The sequence below is a fragment of the Pezoporus flaviventris genome, unplaced genomic scaffold (assembly GCF_033815535.1).
Source record: "Pezoporus flaviventris isolate CSIRO_AGI_PZ_B2104156 unplaced genomic scaffold, CSIRO_AGI_Pfla_v1 ptg000020l, whole genome shotgun sequence".
NCBI lineage: Eukaryota > Metazoa > Chordata > Aves > Psittaciformes > Psittacidae > Pezoporus > Pezoporus flaviventris.
In genome coordinates this window covers 1,145,799-1,160,635 of record NW_026892568.1, presented here as the reverse complement: position 1 = coordinate 1,160,635, position 14,837 = coordinate 1,145,799, and the positions used below count along the sequence as shown (strand labels likewise).

General features: G+C 42.7%; 2 long non-coding RNA genes across 6 annotated transcripts in view; both read left to right on the top strand.

Moving 5' to 3' along the window:
- LOC133270244 (uncharacterized) overlaps positions 1 to 14,837 on the top strand; it is a 255,012-nt gene that overhangs the window by 231,250 nt on the left and 8,925 nt on the right. The window lies entirely within an intron of this gene.
- On the top strand, positions 352 to 14,338 carry LOC133270243 (uncharacterized). 5 transcript variants are annotated; one of them, XR_009743700.1, is made up of 5 exons: positions 352 to 460; positions 1,707 to 1,859; positions 3,843 to 3,955; positions 11,244 to 11,394; positions 14,068 to 14,338. It is a non-coding gene; the product is annotated as an uncharacterized LOC133270243 (long non-coding RNA). The 5 variants fall into 5 exon arrangements; XR_009743698.1 differs by lacking the exon at positions 11,244 to 11,394; XR_009743699.1 differs by lacking the exon at positions 14,068 to 14,338 and having other exon boundaries at positions 11,244 to 12,167.

The following is a 14,837-nucleotide window of genomic DNA, read 5'->3' as shown; positions in this document are numbered from 1 at the left end:
CATTAGCACTGAACCTCAGTGCTGGCCTTGGCCAGTTTTGTCTGGATTTAGTTAACTTGTTCCACTGGCAGGAAAGATTTCTGAGCATTTGTGTTATCTCTCTGGAAATCTTAAGTAGGAGCTGAACACGATTGAGAACAGTTGCCTGATAAAAGAGACAGAAAGAAAATACATTCTGTGGGAGACTGGGGAGGAAAGAAAGTCTGCCCTGGGATAGACGGACATGGCCCTCCCCTGGTGTGAGAGAAGAAGCTGAGATTGCAAGAAGTGAACTGGACATGATTGTATATGATACAATACAGACTTTGTGTTATACCCATTGAATTCACCTCTAATCTAGTTCACCATAATGTCAAATTAAACTGGCTGGTTTATTCCAAAAGTTTGGGTACGCTTACAGCCTTGTGGAGCTGGTGCTGATCAGCATCCTGAGCACTGCAATGCAGCCATAGGGACACAGGTAAAGGAGTCTTTTTGACTTTATTGTAACAAACCAGCTGTGAATCTGACCCAGAGGAGATATGGATTCTACTTAAGGAGTCTGTGATGCAAATTTATGCAGATGACTGTCATTAGTCTGTATGCTTGAAACAGCAGGGTAAGGGAGAGACAGTTACAGGCCATAGAAACTGCAGATTTGTTCCCACATGCCATCTTAGGAAAAAGTATTAGAGCACAAAAGAGACTTGCTTCTCAATTCTTTTGATAGATTGCAGGCAAGTGGGAGCATAGAAGCTATTCCATCACCAGCCACCAACCTCTCTACTCCTCTTTCTTGGCATCTATTGGCAAGTATTTCTGCCCCTCCGTCCCAGAAGCAAAGTGTTGTGGCCAGATGGGCACGGGCGCAAGCAGCAGTGGTGTGCAGGAGTAGGAGCAGGCAGAGTTCGTGGGACACAGCCCTCATCTGAAGATCTTATTGATAGGCTCAGGGTAAGATGTCTGCACCTTGTGTGTGATACTCTAATGGACTGAGTTAAAAACCTTGTAGTAGCAGGAGTTTCCAGGAATGTGTTTTGTCTCTGTGAGGCAGAAAAACCTGGGAAGGCCAGTGGAGGCACACAATTGATGGGATTGCTCTGTACTGCATACACCTCCTTTTACATTGACCTCATTTTTGTGGCCAGCGTGGCCAGGTAAAGATCCCTCCCAGCTCTCTGGGATTACTATCACATTTCAGTGGCAGAGACAGCAGGCGAGCTGGTCTCTATGCAACCAAGTCAGAGGATGGAGTAGAACAAGAGTTTAAAACACACTGCTCTCTGCTGTGAATGCAGGCAGGTTAGCAGCAGCAGAGGGTTCTGGGGGGAAAATGAGGACTTCGAACATCTGCTGGTGACTTTTATTATACATAGAGGTTGTGGGATGCAAGGATGAGACCCAAGGCCCAAAGCTATTTATGCTGTGTGCGAAAAGTCCTTTCTACTTTTACAAAAGCCTCTTGTCAAGGCTGCCTTAAAGGCGCTTTAGCTAACTGTTAGATCAGTTGTCAGAGAAAGGTTGGGGGTCCAATTAGTTCCTGGTGTGAATCCTCCTCTTGCTTCCTATTTACTGCAAAGTAGACCTTGAGCCCTTTTGAGCAGCACTGGTAAAACTGCTGGGCTCCCAAACACAGCATATTTCTCTTCAGTTCTAATGCGCTGAAAGGATGGGATTTTCTGTGAACTTTTCTCAAACAGTCTTACATTTTTTTCTCTCTTTGAGAGGGGGAGGAGTTGTGCCTAAAAAAACAAACCCAACCTGTCGTTCTCAGCTCTGCCAACCTGTCAGTCCAGCCATGCAGGAGAGAGGCAGAGAGACAGAGAAAAGGAAAGGAGGGAGTGAAGCAGAGATTCTTTCAGATCTCAGCAGACATTAAGGTAAAGCCCATTTCTCATTTCCTTATCTGTGCTTGCCTCTGAGTGTGTACATGTAAACAGAAGTTCTGTTACCTTAGAGAGTCTTACACTAACTGAACAACCTGTATGGGAATAAACTCTTTATCTTGTTCAACTGGAAGTGTGTTTTGCATGTAAACTGGCAGCTTGTTACTTGTTTGGAAACACAGATTTTCTCTCTGAAATTCAGAAGGAGATTTGGTGCTCATCTGAATATTAAAAAGAAGCAGAGCTGCTAGGAATACATGTTTGGGGAGGATATTAAGCTGTGTATTTTCAGAGCTGAAGCCAGCCTCTAATTACTGAAGATCAGGATAAGAACTTGTTAGAGGAGGGGAATTCTTGCAGAGCTGCCTATTGCAAAGCTCTGACACCTTCTCCTGGAGCATTTGGTATTAGCCACTGGTGGAGACAGGATAAGAGACAGACAGACTGCAGATCTGATCCAGTTTGGCAGTTCCTCCTTCCCTTCATTCCCGTCTGTCCATTTTTGGTGGGGTTTATTCAACTTGTCATTACCAGAGGAGGAACAAAGCTAAGGTGCAGCAAAACTGCCCGCATGAATTCTTGAGTCAGGAGGGCAGATCAGCAGAGGCACTTTCAGCTCATGCCAGAGGAAATTGAAGGTTACAGACTGTGAGAAATGTTGGCTGAAATGAGTGTGAGTCAGAAGAACCACTCTGCCCCAGAGCTTGCATTATGAGTCTGGTCTGGGCAACCACTTTGTTGGAACAATTGTGGCAGAGTGGGCCTAGTAACAAAGGCCTGAAATACAAGAATGGACTTTGTTAGAGCTGAGTGTCTGTTCATGGGGACCTGTGAGAATGTGTGCTTGTGCAGAAGCATTTATGTGTAAGGAGTCTGTGGGTAGATTCTGACCCCTAGTATGCCATGAAAATCCACCAGCAAAGGTAAGAAAGGAAGAATTAAGTTCATACGCCTTAGAGTTGCCCCTCTTTCTGTATTTCTAAATCCTGAACAGGCATTTTAAACTGTACTTAAAACTCTGTAATACCTTTGTAGGTAAGTTGAAGCTCTGGGAAGGTCATATAGAAGGCAAAGTGGTGGATAATATTTCCTTTCCCTGCTGTATATTGAGGGTTTTTACTTCTGCCTGCTGAAAACAACCTTCTAGTAATACTAACCCAACAGACAGAACACGTTGGAAGATGGCAATACAATTGTCATGTTGTGGGTTGCAATGCCCTTGCCAGGGGTTTGGTTACATAGTAATGGCTTCTGCATCTTCCTTGTTGGTCAGCTTAGAATCACAGACTGGTTTGGGTTGGAAGAGATCTTAAACATTGTCTGGTTCCAACCCCCTGCCAAAGGCAAGGACAGACTTCCTCAAATACTTATGCCTGTGCCATAGTTTCAGATTGAAGCTCTCCTCCCCTGGCGGTGGCCACGACAATGTTGTGAAGAAGACAGATGTGATTCAGATGGGAGAGGGGTGGTCTGTGAGGTGGTCTGTCCATATGACCCTTCCTATAAAAGCATTTGTAGTGTCCTTGCATTACATCACTTGCCTTTCTCCTGGTAGCGTGGTCTCCTGGGAACTTGGAGCGAGGTTTCTTATTACACCTGACTCATTCCCCGTGGGGATGGTGATACACAGTGAGACTATAGCTTATAGCTTTTAGTAGACAAGAGAAATTCTTTTATAGACAGTGCATTTTGTAGTAATATTATAAGCTTTCCTCCTGAGCCAAAATGGTGAGGGAAGTGCTTTCACAAGTGACCCTAGGAGATGGAGAAGAGGAAGTGAATACTTCAGTTTCAGTGGGTATAAACATTCTTACTGCTAGTTACAGTAACAGAAATTAGTCACTGAATGAAAGAAAGGAGGAAAACTCTTTAGCTTTCATGAGCTGCAAAGACTTTGCCAACTGGCCTAACAGCTCTCCATATTCTCTTCTTCCTCTTCTCTTCTCTTCTGTTTCCTTTTGTTTACATGATTTAAAGCAATGCAAAGAAGGCTTGGGACATCTATGTGACACATTCTGCAATGCTGATGGGCATTTTTGAAATAAGCACAAGCATTCTGATGCACTTGCTTCATTACTGCTTTTGAAACGGTATGAATGTACAGATGTAACAAGATTGGTACCTCTAAGTCAGCCAAGCTCCCTGGAGATCAGACAATTGATGTATGTACTGTCAAACACAGGATTGTAGTACATGTTGATAAATGGTTTAGCACTGCCTAGCAAATGTCAGTGGATCGATCAGAGTTAACCAGCTGCAAACTCACTAAATTCAGGCAAAGTCCAGGCAATCCATATTTTAGATGGGCTTCATTAGTGTAGCTGTAACAGCCCAGCACTTCAACAGAAGGGAAGAAATAGCAGAAATACAAGTCCAGTTCTTACCAAGGTTTCTGTATCTGTCATTCTTGAGGCAAAAAGGACAGGGACTGATGTTCAGGAAACTGTTTCTAACAAAACAAACTCCTGCAAAGGAAGTGTTACCAGACAGAAAGGTTGAAAAGTGAGAAACCCTTCTGCTGGAAGAGGTTCTGAATAGATCTAGCAAAGGTTGGTTGGAGAACACTTCATACTAAGAAAGTTTCTGGCTTTCAACAGGACGCTGCTAATTCACCTCACTCAGCGTTCTCAAAGTGACTAGGATCCTCTAGATTAGCTGCTGCCTTGCCCTACTTTCTTATATTAGTTCCCTTCTTGCCCAATAATCTGACCATCAGCTTTTGGTGAGAATGTTTGGTAACAGAACAGAATAGGTTTCCAGTAACCCATTGTGCAATGACAATGCCATATGCTGAATGCAAGCAAGCCAAACAAGCACCACCTCAGAGTTCTGTTTTTTTTCTAAATTAGGAGAAGAACTTTGATTTGATTCTTTGTCTTTTATTGTATGAGCGGACTAGCTGTCCCTCCTGGCTGGCAGGAAGTGGTGCTGTGTTCCAAGAAGCCGCTGTGCTTCTTTTCACAAGCAACTAAGCACTTCTGGTAGTTTTCAGTCATGATAGTAGCACTAGTTCCTCTTCTTAAAGCAGTTCAATTTGTGTTTTGAGAGTGTGGACAGGAGAGAATATGCTTCAACTACTCAAATATTATTTGTGGTGACAAGCTGGGTTGGAGAATTGGAAAAGTGGAGAGTGTTTCAGCCCTTAATTTCCTGTGGAAAGTTTCAGCTGAGGAAGCATTGAATTTTTGGTTTCTCTTTGCTGTCAACATGGTAGAGGTCAATAATAGCCTGAACAGATCTAAGAATTGACCAAAAGTCTGGGAAACAAACTGAATAGAGGCAGTTTCAGTGCACAACCCATTTTTCAGGCAAGTTTTCCTGCACTCTGAGGGGAAAGCAAGACAGGGATTCACCTGGTGATGTGAAATGAAGACTCATCTGAATAAAAGACTAAAACTAGCTGGAAGTTTTCCATGTCTGAGAATGAAAGGCGCATCCATTCCTGAGGCAACTTTGAAGACAATGGCTCTCCAGGTTCTCTCTCTCAAACTGGTTTTAAATTGGCACCTGATTTTGTGTACATCAGCATTAAGGCATTTCCTTTGTGTTTCTTGGCCGTGACCAGACTTGAGCTGACTTTACTGACCAGATCCCTGATGTGGCCTTCATGGCCCATTGTGCTCTCCAAGAAATGCTGATCCATAGCAGCTATGGGAGAACATGCACATTCCTAACTGGCATTCTCCCACTCAAAGATAGCTCAAATTCAGACAAATCTGAACAACTGTGATGATATTCACTTAATACATATAAAAGTTGTTGCCATAAAATGCAGCCCACTTTCCACCAGAAATCTCAATGGGAAAATCCAACTATTTCTATTTCCACTCATAAGCCTTAACCAGCTGTTTGACTGTTAATGAAAATCCTTGTAGTTTTCCACAACTGAGTGAGAACTCTTTCCAGGAGTGGCCTGTGGTGAGATTTCTAACGCACTCTTGCTTTGGATGGACTAAGAATATTAATCTTCTCATGGCATTTTGTGAGCACAGGTTTCTATTCCTGAAAGAAAGGAAGCAATTGGTGCCTCCTGCAAGAAAAACAAGAAACCCTCAAACAACTTCTGTGCGTTTCAGGTCTCAGAAAGATTTGATTTAGACTTTGTCAATGGGAATAAGTAATTAGTGCTTTACTTTATCTACATGAGTCTGTTTGAATCGAGTCGACTGATTGGTGCAGCAGAGTTTTGGATGGAGGTGCAGTTGCCCTGGTAACAATCGCGAGTGAAATCAGAACCTTTTGAACAGCCAGTGGAATGTGGTTCTACTTGGATGACAATAGGTCAAAGCATTTTAATGGGTAAAAATGTAATCCAGTACAATAGGATTTATTGCCACTATGTCATCAGATTGACACTATTCCTGCAAATTCTTTAGCTTGTGACAGACTTCAACTGAAATCTGTTTAGTGGAAAAACTTGTAAAATGCCATTAATCATTTTGTTTTTCAAATCAACCAAAAAGTCTGTGTGTCTCAGGGGGGTTAGAAAGAGTATCTTCCAAGTGAGTGAAATTCAACCTCTCTGCACAAAGCCCTAATGAATGGCTGTTCTGGACACAATAAATGGTTCTAAGAACTAAAGGCTCATTTCTGCAGGGTGCTGAGTACTCTGCTCCAAGTCTATTGGAGAACTTTTGCACTTGCTTAATTTTACACTAACAAAATAGTTTCCAGTGATTTCCTAGGATAATTATTCATGCTCTTAAACCTGATTGTATTTGCTGACAGACAAGACCTTGCAGGATTAAGTCCTAAACCAACAGTGAAAGAAAAGATTCCCTGTTCAGTATGGCAAGGGCATGGGGCAGTATTTCATCCTTTCTGCTGACATTTTTCCAGCTTCTGCAATAACAATCCTTTTATTCTGAAGGATCCCAGAGTGCTGTCCCAGCTCCTGAAGTGCAGCCACAGCTGCGAGGAGCAGCAATGCAGAACATCAGGACAGGAGAATATGTTGCCTGCAGCTTTAAGGGAATGTCAGATTAAGGTGTCAAAGTCTGCCCCTCTATCCAGGAGCTAAAAGCATAGAAGGCTTGGCCTCCTTTGGGATGTCAGTAGGGGAACTCTGTCATACAAAGACCTCTAGAACCACCTGGTTTGGTGATGAAATGGCCCTTAACATTCATTATAGGCCCACTGAACCTTCTACTAACTTTCCTTTCCAATAGATGGATGTCATTCTCATTCATTTCCCTCTAATATGAAAAGCAGGTTCTCCTCAATCCTGTGCTTGGTACCATGCATATCCTTTCATTGTTGTTATGAGGCTTTTACAACAATAAAGCTTCAAGCTAGTAAGTATTCCTCTCTTTGGAATTATTATATAGCTATGAAGAACAGTTGAGCCAGACAATGACACAAACCTGTTTCTTGTCTTCCTCAATGGGAAATGGGCTTTGAGTTTTGTGAGGACGTTCATAAACAGCCAAGGGTGTGTAAGGCAAAGAATGACCTCAAAGCTGAGTTTGACACAGGAGAACAAAGCGATCTCAAATCCTGATTTGAAAAACACCCCGAGACCAAATCAATGGCATAATATCATAATTATCAACACGCGTCATGATGTTGCTGGAACCCACTGGCTGCTTCTGCCTTGAAACGCAAGTAAACACAAGCTCCTCTCCTAATTGCCGTGCAGCTGTCAAGCTCCGTAAATGATGTTTGTGCTGGCAGTAGCTGGGAGATAACTTCATCTATCTAGCATTCATATGGACTGGAGTTGCATCCTTGCTTCTTTCCGTGGGATGTTTTGTCACATTATTGTTTTCAGATTGCTTTCCCTTTGTTACAGTACTTCTGGCTTCCTTCCAGAACCTTCTAGGTTACTTTTTAGTCTCCTTAATCTGTACTTTCTCTCCTGAGCCTAATCAGCCTTGCAGTTGCTCCCACACTAAGACACCCAAGCGGTGTGGCTCGCTTTTTCTGTGGGAAACACCACTTTGTGTTTTTCACAGACTTCATTCCCTGAAGATCTTTTCATTATGAAGTGAATACAGCTTAGCACTGTGCAGAATGTTCCTGAGGAAGAATGCCACCAGCCCAAGCTCATGTGATTCGGAGCCTGTCAGGCCGTGGCAGTGATTTGAGGTTTAATTAATCGCCTACGGATTTGTGTGACTTTTGAATCCCTCTGGCTTCGTGGCGGGAGAAAGTGATGCTTTTGCTCAGTTTTACACAGTGAAAAACAAGAGTCAAAACAAGCCAGGGAAAATACAGGATAAACATCTTCCACTTAGGCTGTCTGTAGCACTTTTGAACCTGATTTTAGTGACTAATCCTTTATCTAACTCCCAATTATTCAATCTGGATCAGGGGACACTGAAAGTAAATATCAAACCAGAGAGCGAAATTCTAGGTAGGCATATTTCTGTCTCTGTTGACAGCACCCTGTGGTGTTAATGTATAACAAACAAGAGAGCCATTTGTTCCACAGGTCCATAGCACCTATGAGAGAAAACAGAGAAGTTGCTTCTCGGACCAATCTTTGGGAATTGCTTTGGCAATAAAGGCAACTGTGCTGTAGTTTAGATATCTTTTTTCATGAGTGTTGACATTTGTAATATAACAGATTTTTATTTGATGTATTTTTGTTAACATCACCGTGATAAGATCTGCTCCCTTGTTCACAGTGTTTGCCTTTGAGAAGTAAAACAGGAAAAACACGGCTGACTGAGCAGGTTCATGACAAACATCTTGAAATGAGCTGAACCTTCTCATAAGTAGCTCCTTCAGTCAGTCATGCTGCTGAGTGAAAAGCTTCCATGCAAAGGGCATCCACAGGGGCAGAGATCACGGGCAGGGAGGGAGGCAGAGGCAGCCCCTATGCGCTGGAAGACAAAAAGTCCTATGTAAAACCCCCTAAATTCACTCTCTTTATTAAAGGCAACATATATATATGTATTTTTTAAACCAATTGATATTTTGCACAAAAAAATAATGTATTGGCTTTCCCTGAGGCAGCTGAAGGGGTTTCTGATTTCATTAATTCATTATGATGGGACTGAGAAACCAGTTTGTAGCATTCTTCCAGTGGGTCATTGTAAAGCCTTCAGCAAGTACTGCACCTCTCTGGCTCCAGTCTCAGGAAGATTTGAAGCAGGCTTAGGTTCATTCTTATTGTATGCTTATACTGAGAAGAGTCTTAAGAGTTAAGCACTGAATATGTCTCCTACATATGGTTTTGGATGGAGTGGAGAGGAAAAACTTTGTGTACGGAGTCATAAATGATGAGTAAAGTTTACCCCATTAAATAGTTGATGTGGACCACCATTAAAGAACAGGCACAGACATAAATGAAACTCAACTCTGATTCAGGAGGAATGTTCCCATCTTTAGAGGAATGGGTAACTTATCTAATGGTGATTTAAGGGTGAGGGAGGAGGGACAAGGTTTAAGAGGACATTCTGCCTATATTCATGTGTCTTAAAATATCAGTTGCTGCGTCCAAAACCTCACTCAGGTGATCAGGAATAAGCTGTGGTACAGCTTCAAGAGACCAGAAACGGAGTTGTGCAACCCATACACTGAGGTAACCATAACATTCTTCAATGTATGGCCCAAGCACACACATGATTTTCCACTTCCACATTATTTTAGTTATCTGACTTGCAAAACACCACATACTGTAAGTTAGACCATTGAACTTGGGAGGAGAGGGACAGTTGAAAACCAGAGTGGCCAACACCATGCTGAGTGTACTTTCTGCATAAACAACTCCTGAGTTTCAGGGTAACGTGCCTTTCCAGATCACATGCAGCCATGCTGAGACAGGGGCTCCTGAGGATGTATGCACAGAGCCCCAGCCATCTGCTCTGCAAGGTGTTGAAAGTCATCTCTGAAAGAAGCATCCCCTTCCCAGATTTCCTATGGACCTCAGTGGAGTTAAGTAACAATATGGAAAGTCAACATTCTGCCAAAGTCTGTGAACCAAAGCAAATGAAGGTTTTAAAAAGCCCTAGTTCCTTAGAAAGTATTGCTGTAATTCCAGCAAGCCCAGCCAACTCCGAACAGCAGCGATGGATACTGCCTGCGGTGATACTGAGAAACCCAGCAGCTAGATCTGATCCAAAACAAGAAATCAAAGACATCCCCTTTGCTGAGTTCAGGAGGGTTTGGATCAGGCCTCTGATCTCTGAAACCATTTAATATATTTCACAGGCTTCTTAAAAGTGGTAACATACATAGCTCCACAAATGTGGAAGCGTGTTCTGGTTTGGATGGAGAAGCTAAAACTCGGGATGCCATGTAGGACTATGGGCCTTGGCTAAGCAGCTCCAGCCATAGGAGCTGTGTGGTATCCTCTATTGGACTAGAGAGTAAATCATATTTAGACATATTAGGGGTAGGCTTCCACTATGTCTATATTCACAAAAGAGTTCTAGAAAGCTGCTCAGAGAAGCAAATAGTGATTCTTGACCCTGATAATGATTGATAAATGAACTTCTTGAAGCCAGCATTTGATTGTCTGGATTGCATGTGGCAGTGTCAGTCACTGAATTTTCTGGTGCTACTCCTATAAAGAAAGAAGCACTGATATATTGTTTGACTTGATCCTTAGCTAATGTTTATCTCAACCTCTTTGATTTGGGAATCAAAAGCTGAGACAGCAAGTTTTTCTGTGGCATTTTCTAAAACATTAGGTCATAGTGGTTGTGATTCATTTTATTTACATGTTTGGATTTTTTTCCCTGTCTCCCATTTCCTCGAAGAACTTGTGCAAAATGCTATTTTCACTGCATTAGTTTGGAAAATGCAAAGCCTTTGGCGATTTAATTGCCATTTGGGATATTTTATTAGGTGGGATGAGGCAGCTTCTGAGTATTAGAGTGGAATTCCTGCTGAGGTCAGGAGCTGAAAGCTGAGATCAGTAGAAACTTGCAAGTGCTGCTGTCTGCCCTGCATAGCCCTTAGAAGTGAGTAAGTGGTGTCAGGCTACCTCTTAGGGAACCTTCTACTAGGACTGGAGAAAAAAATCTAATGAAAAAATCAGAGCTCCTCAGGCTTCCTACTCACATCTATCTCCTCTCATCTGTTGAACAGAGCTTACTCATGCTGTTAACTTGGGATTCTGTTTTATTCTGTTCCTTACATGAAATACAATAGCAAGGCATCTGATCCAAACTCCACTGACACCAGCACAAGGCTTTCCATTGTGAAAGCTGCAGCCTGTTGAATTGGCAGGATTAAAACTCGCACAGGCAATACAAGGCATTCTCTGCTCTTCACATAACCCTTTGCTTAAAACCAAATAACCTTTTCTTCTCCCAGTTGTTTTGCTACTCACAGAGAGCTGCAGGACCAGGGAACACTGAAGTACATAGGACTGCAGGAGGTAACTAGTGCCACGAGCCCTGGACCTGTATCTCTCTTATTCTACAGATGTACCTGAATAAATAGCACAACTGGAGAGACAGTGGCTCCGTGTTCTCATGTCTCAGTGCCCTTCCCTGGATTCTTGGTTTACAATGTTCTCCAGAAAACAGGAAAAAAAGGAGTACGCTCTCTGCCTCAGGAAGTGGTGTAGCACAAGGTGACGTCAAGGAAATGGGCCCTGAGGCTGGAAGAACCCTTTTAGTATATCAGCTCCTGCCTGCCCCCAAAATCCTATGTTATTAATAACCTGATATGTTTTGAGAAGAGATATAACAGCACTGAGTCGTGGCAAATTACAGGGCTAAGGGTGTTGGCTCTGTTACATGAAAGTGGTCAACATTATCTAATCTGATTCCATCATTGTTCATGACCTGCCACTTACCTATTGTTGAATACATTATGATATTACATCATGTCTATTAAGAGCTGCAACAAACTGTTCTACAGCTCCTTGCCAACAAGATCTGGTGGAAAAGTTCCTCGAAGAATTTCTCTGTGCCTCTGTAGGCTAAATGTAATCCATAAGGTTCAGTGTGTGGAGAAATCATACTGCACACATCTGCAGAGCTATTGACATTAACCTTCACTGTGCATCAGTGCAGACATCAGCGTGTGAGGAGAGGAGGGAGGAGGAAATGAGAATTAGTGCTAACTTTTGCATTCAATTGCTTCATACCTAACTTCCATTAAAGCTCAGGGGGTTCTGTCTGCTGAAGTGAGGAATGTGTATGCTACTGGTTTCTGAAGGAAGAAGACTGGCTATAAATTAGATCTTTTCTGCTGTTCCATGTCTGTGTGTCAGGTAGATTTTCAGTTCGAGGATGTGTACTGGCTATACCACTACAAGGGGTTGAGCAGGAGCAGAGACTCTTTCAGCTCAATACCAGAATGCAAATGGCTCAAAGCTGGTGGGAAGAGAACCAGAAGGGGGATTTTGAGGATGGAAGAGACAGTGGATCCAGCTACCCCATTGCAGGTGTGGGCTGGGCTAGCTCACCTTTGAGTCCCAGGGATCCCAGTTCTGCTCTAAGGCAGGCTGAGATAGGCATCGTGCTGCCAAGTGCACACTGTGTCCAGCCACCTCGGTACAGGAGCTGCTGAGAGCTGAGGGTTAAAAAGAGGAAAAGAGTCCTGAGAGTCGACAGTTTTAAGTTTCACCCCTGCCAAATTGTCTGAGACAAAGAATGGCAGTGAGGCCCGAAATCAGGAGTTTCAAGTTGCCAGCACTTTCCATTTCTTATGGTATTTCAGTGTTTCCACTGCTTGTTCCTGGCTAAAGCCAGGCAGTGCATACAGCGTGAATAAATTACAATAGACATTTTCAGCTTTCTACAGATTTGGGGACTTGCTCGGAGTGGTAAAGCAGGGGGCTGGTTCGCTTTTAACCTGTCCTGTGGCTCCGAAACAGGCAACAGCCTTCGTCCAGGAGCGCCTTCCAGAGTCTGTCTTCTCAAACTTAAAGGGTCAAACTTCTTTCCTTTCTTTACTTGTTTGAAGGAGATCTGGTTTCACTTAGATGAATTAAATGTCAATGTATCTGTTCGTGTGAGTTGCTCCAGTGTAGACTACAGCACTATTGCATGACTTGAAACTCTGTGCAGAGGTCTGCTGCTCTGTGCTATTTATGTCTATCTTTTAAAATGTGTAATGATCAAACACTTCTATATTGATACTTTAGGTCCTGTCTCTGTATAGAGGAATTGAATAAGAAGTCTATGAAATATCCTTTTCCTCCAGCTTTGAGCTTAGTCTATTCAAAGTTGTCTTTTAACTCTGTATTTGCAATCTGCTGCTGTGGTAAGACCTAGATACACAAAAGGATGGAGAAGAAGGGTGTTAATTGTTAGGTGATGCTTGCAAAACTGTGTGTCATGGGAACCCCTCTCCTCCACCCTTGCCTCCTAGAGATCTGGCTCTAGGTTCAGTCTGCATTCCCCTTTCCCTTGTATAGATGCCCTTTAGTCATTTATGGGGATCTGAGCTGAGATGGGGAACATTAAATACAACAACCCCCCACTTGTAACATAAAGCTGTGCTTACCAGGCTCTCAGGCATGACCTGTTAGAGATGAAGAATATCAGACCCTTTCTGAAGCTGTGAACATCATTATGCTCTTTGTTTTGCCAGAGCAGACAAGTGAAAATGTTCACACCATAAAGATAAGTCTATCTTGTGAGGAAAATCAGACTCACAAGCCAAGCAGGCAGTAGATTTAAAAGCAGAAGCCCTGAAGCACACCCTATCAAACACCTCCCTGGGCAGTTGTGTGGTGCCATGGTATGAGATACCAGCGATGAATCATAATGTGTGCCAGCCCTGCTCTGGGGATTAGGGGTTGCATACTGGAAGCAGAAAGACTGGCTGCAAGTATTAGAAGTTAGGTCCCTTTGCAAAGAGTGAAAGGAGGAAGGAAAAAAGAAGGAAGGAAGAGTCTCACTGCTGTCTTACAGTAGATTTATTTAGGTTTTGTGGGTGGTGGTGTGTTGCTTTTTTTTTTTTAAAGGAACAAGTATTTGAGCAAATTCCAAAGCAGTTCAAAAGGTTTCAACTTGTCACATTTCTGGTCTCCGAGCTGAAAGTCTTCCAGGGTTACACAACAATGACTAAAACTGGAAACCTTTCAGACCATTTCCAAAGCGAAGCAGGAAACTGAGGTGACTGCTAAACTGACGCTAGAAAGAGAGATCCACTGCCATGTGTGTGGGGTTAGAGTGAGAGTACCCAGCTTCACTTGGAGGTTTCGAGTTGTTTTCTTTTTGATTTCATCTCAGAACGGAATTGTTCTGGAACCCAGATCTTCACATTGTTTTGCTTAATGTTTTACAAACAGGCTGTTGACTGAAGTTGTCACTGAACAAAAATTTACCCCTGCTTGTTTACATAATGGGAAAATATAGTCATAAAATGGGTGTAGCAACAATTTGGTAGGTATTAAGTTAAGGTACAATATGGGGATTATCCTCATAAAACACTGAGCCCTAAACTCAAACGATCAAGATTAACTTGACAGTTGCATTTAGGAATTCTTTAAAAGCTAAACGTGATGCTTAAGGCTTTTAAGTTGCTGTTGTTCTGAGCAAGTTGATGAAAATCAAGAGTTCCAGGTCTGGAACTCTTCTGGAACAGGTTGTTCATCTGGAACAACCAGATGAAAATGACAAATGCAATAAAAAGCCTTTCTTTTGCTAGTGTTGGCTTTGTGGTAGCTCTTCACTGGGTATAAGTAGGTGTTAGGTTTGTTCCTCTTTCTGCCACTGCACTGCTTTATGACCTTTGAAATACATGTCTAATTGGGGTGAAGTTTTCAAAGGTACCCATCTGGGGGGTCACTGTGCAGACCCCATGAACACAGGGCTCTAGAGCATCTCTCTGAGCATGTTTCAGTATCCAGCACAGTGAAATCCTAGCCTTGGCTTTGATAATTAGAATATGTGCTGATTTTGTGAACTCTGATATATATGTGCTTTAGAAAAACATCTGGACCCTCTCTGCCGTTTAATCAAATGAAATCTTTGAGATTTGTCTTCCTTCTATCCTGCCTAGCTTCACTGCTCCCCTTCTATCTCTAACCAGTTCTTATTTGGGAAGGGAAATACATTT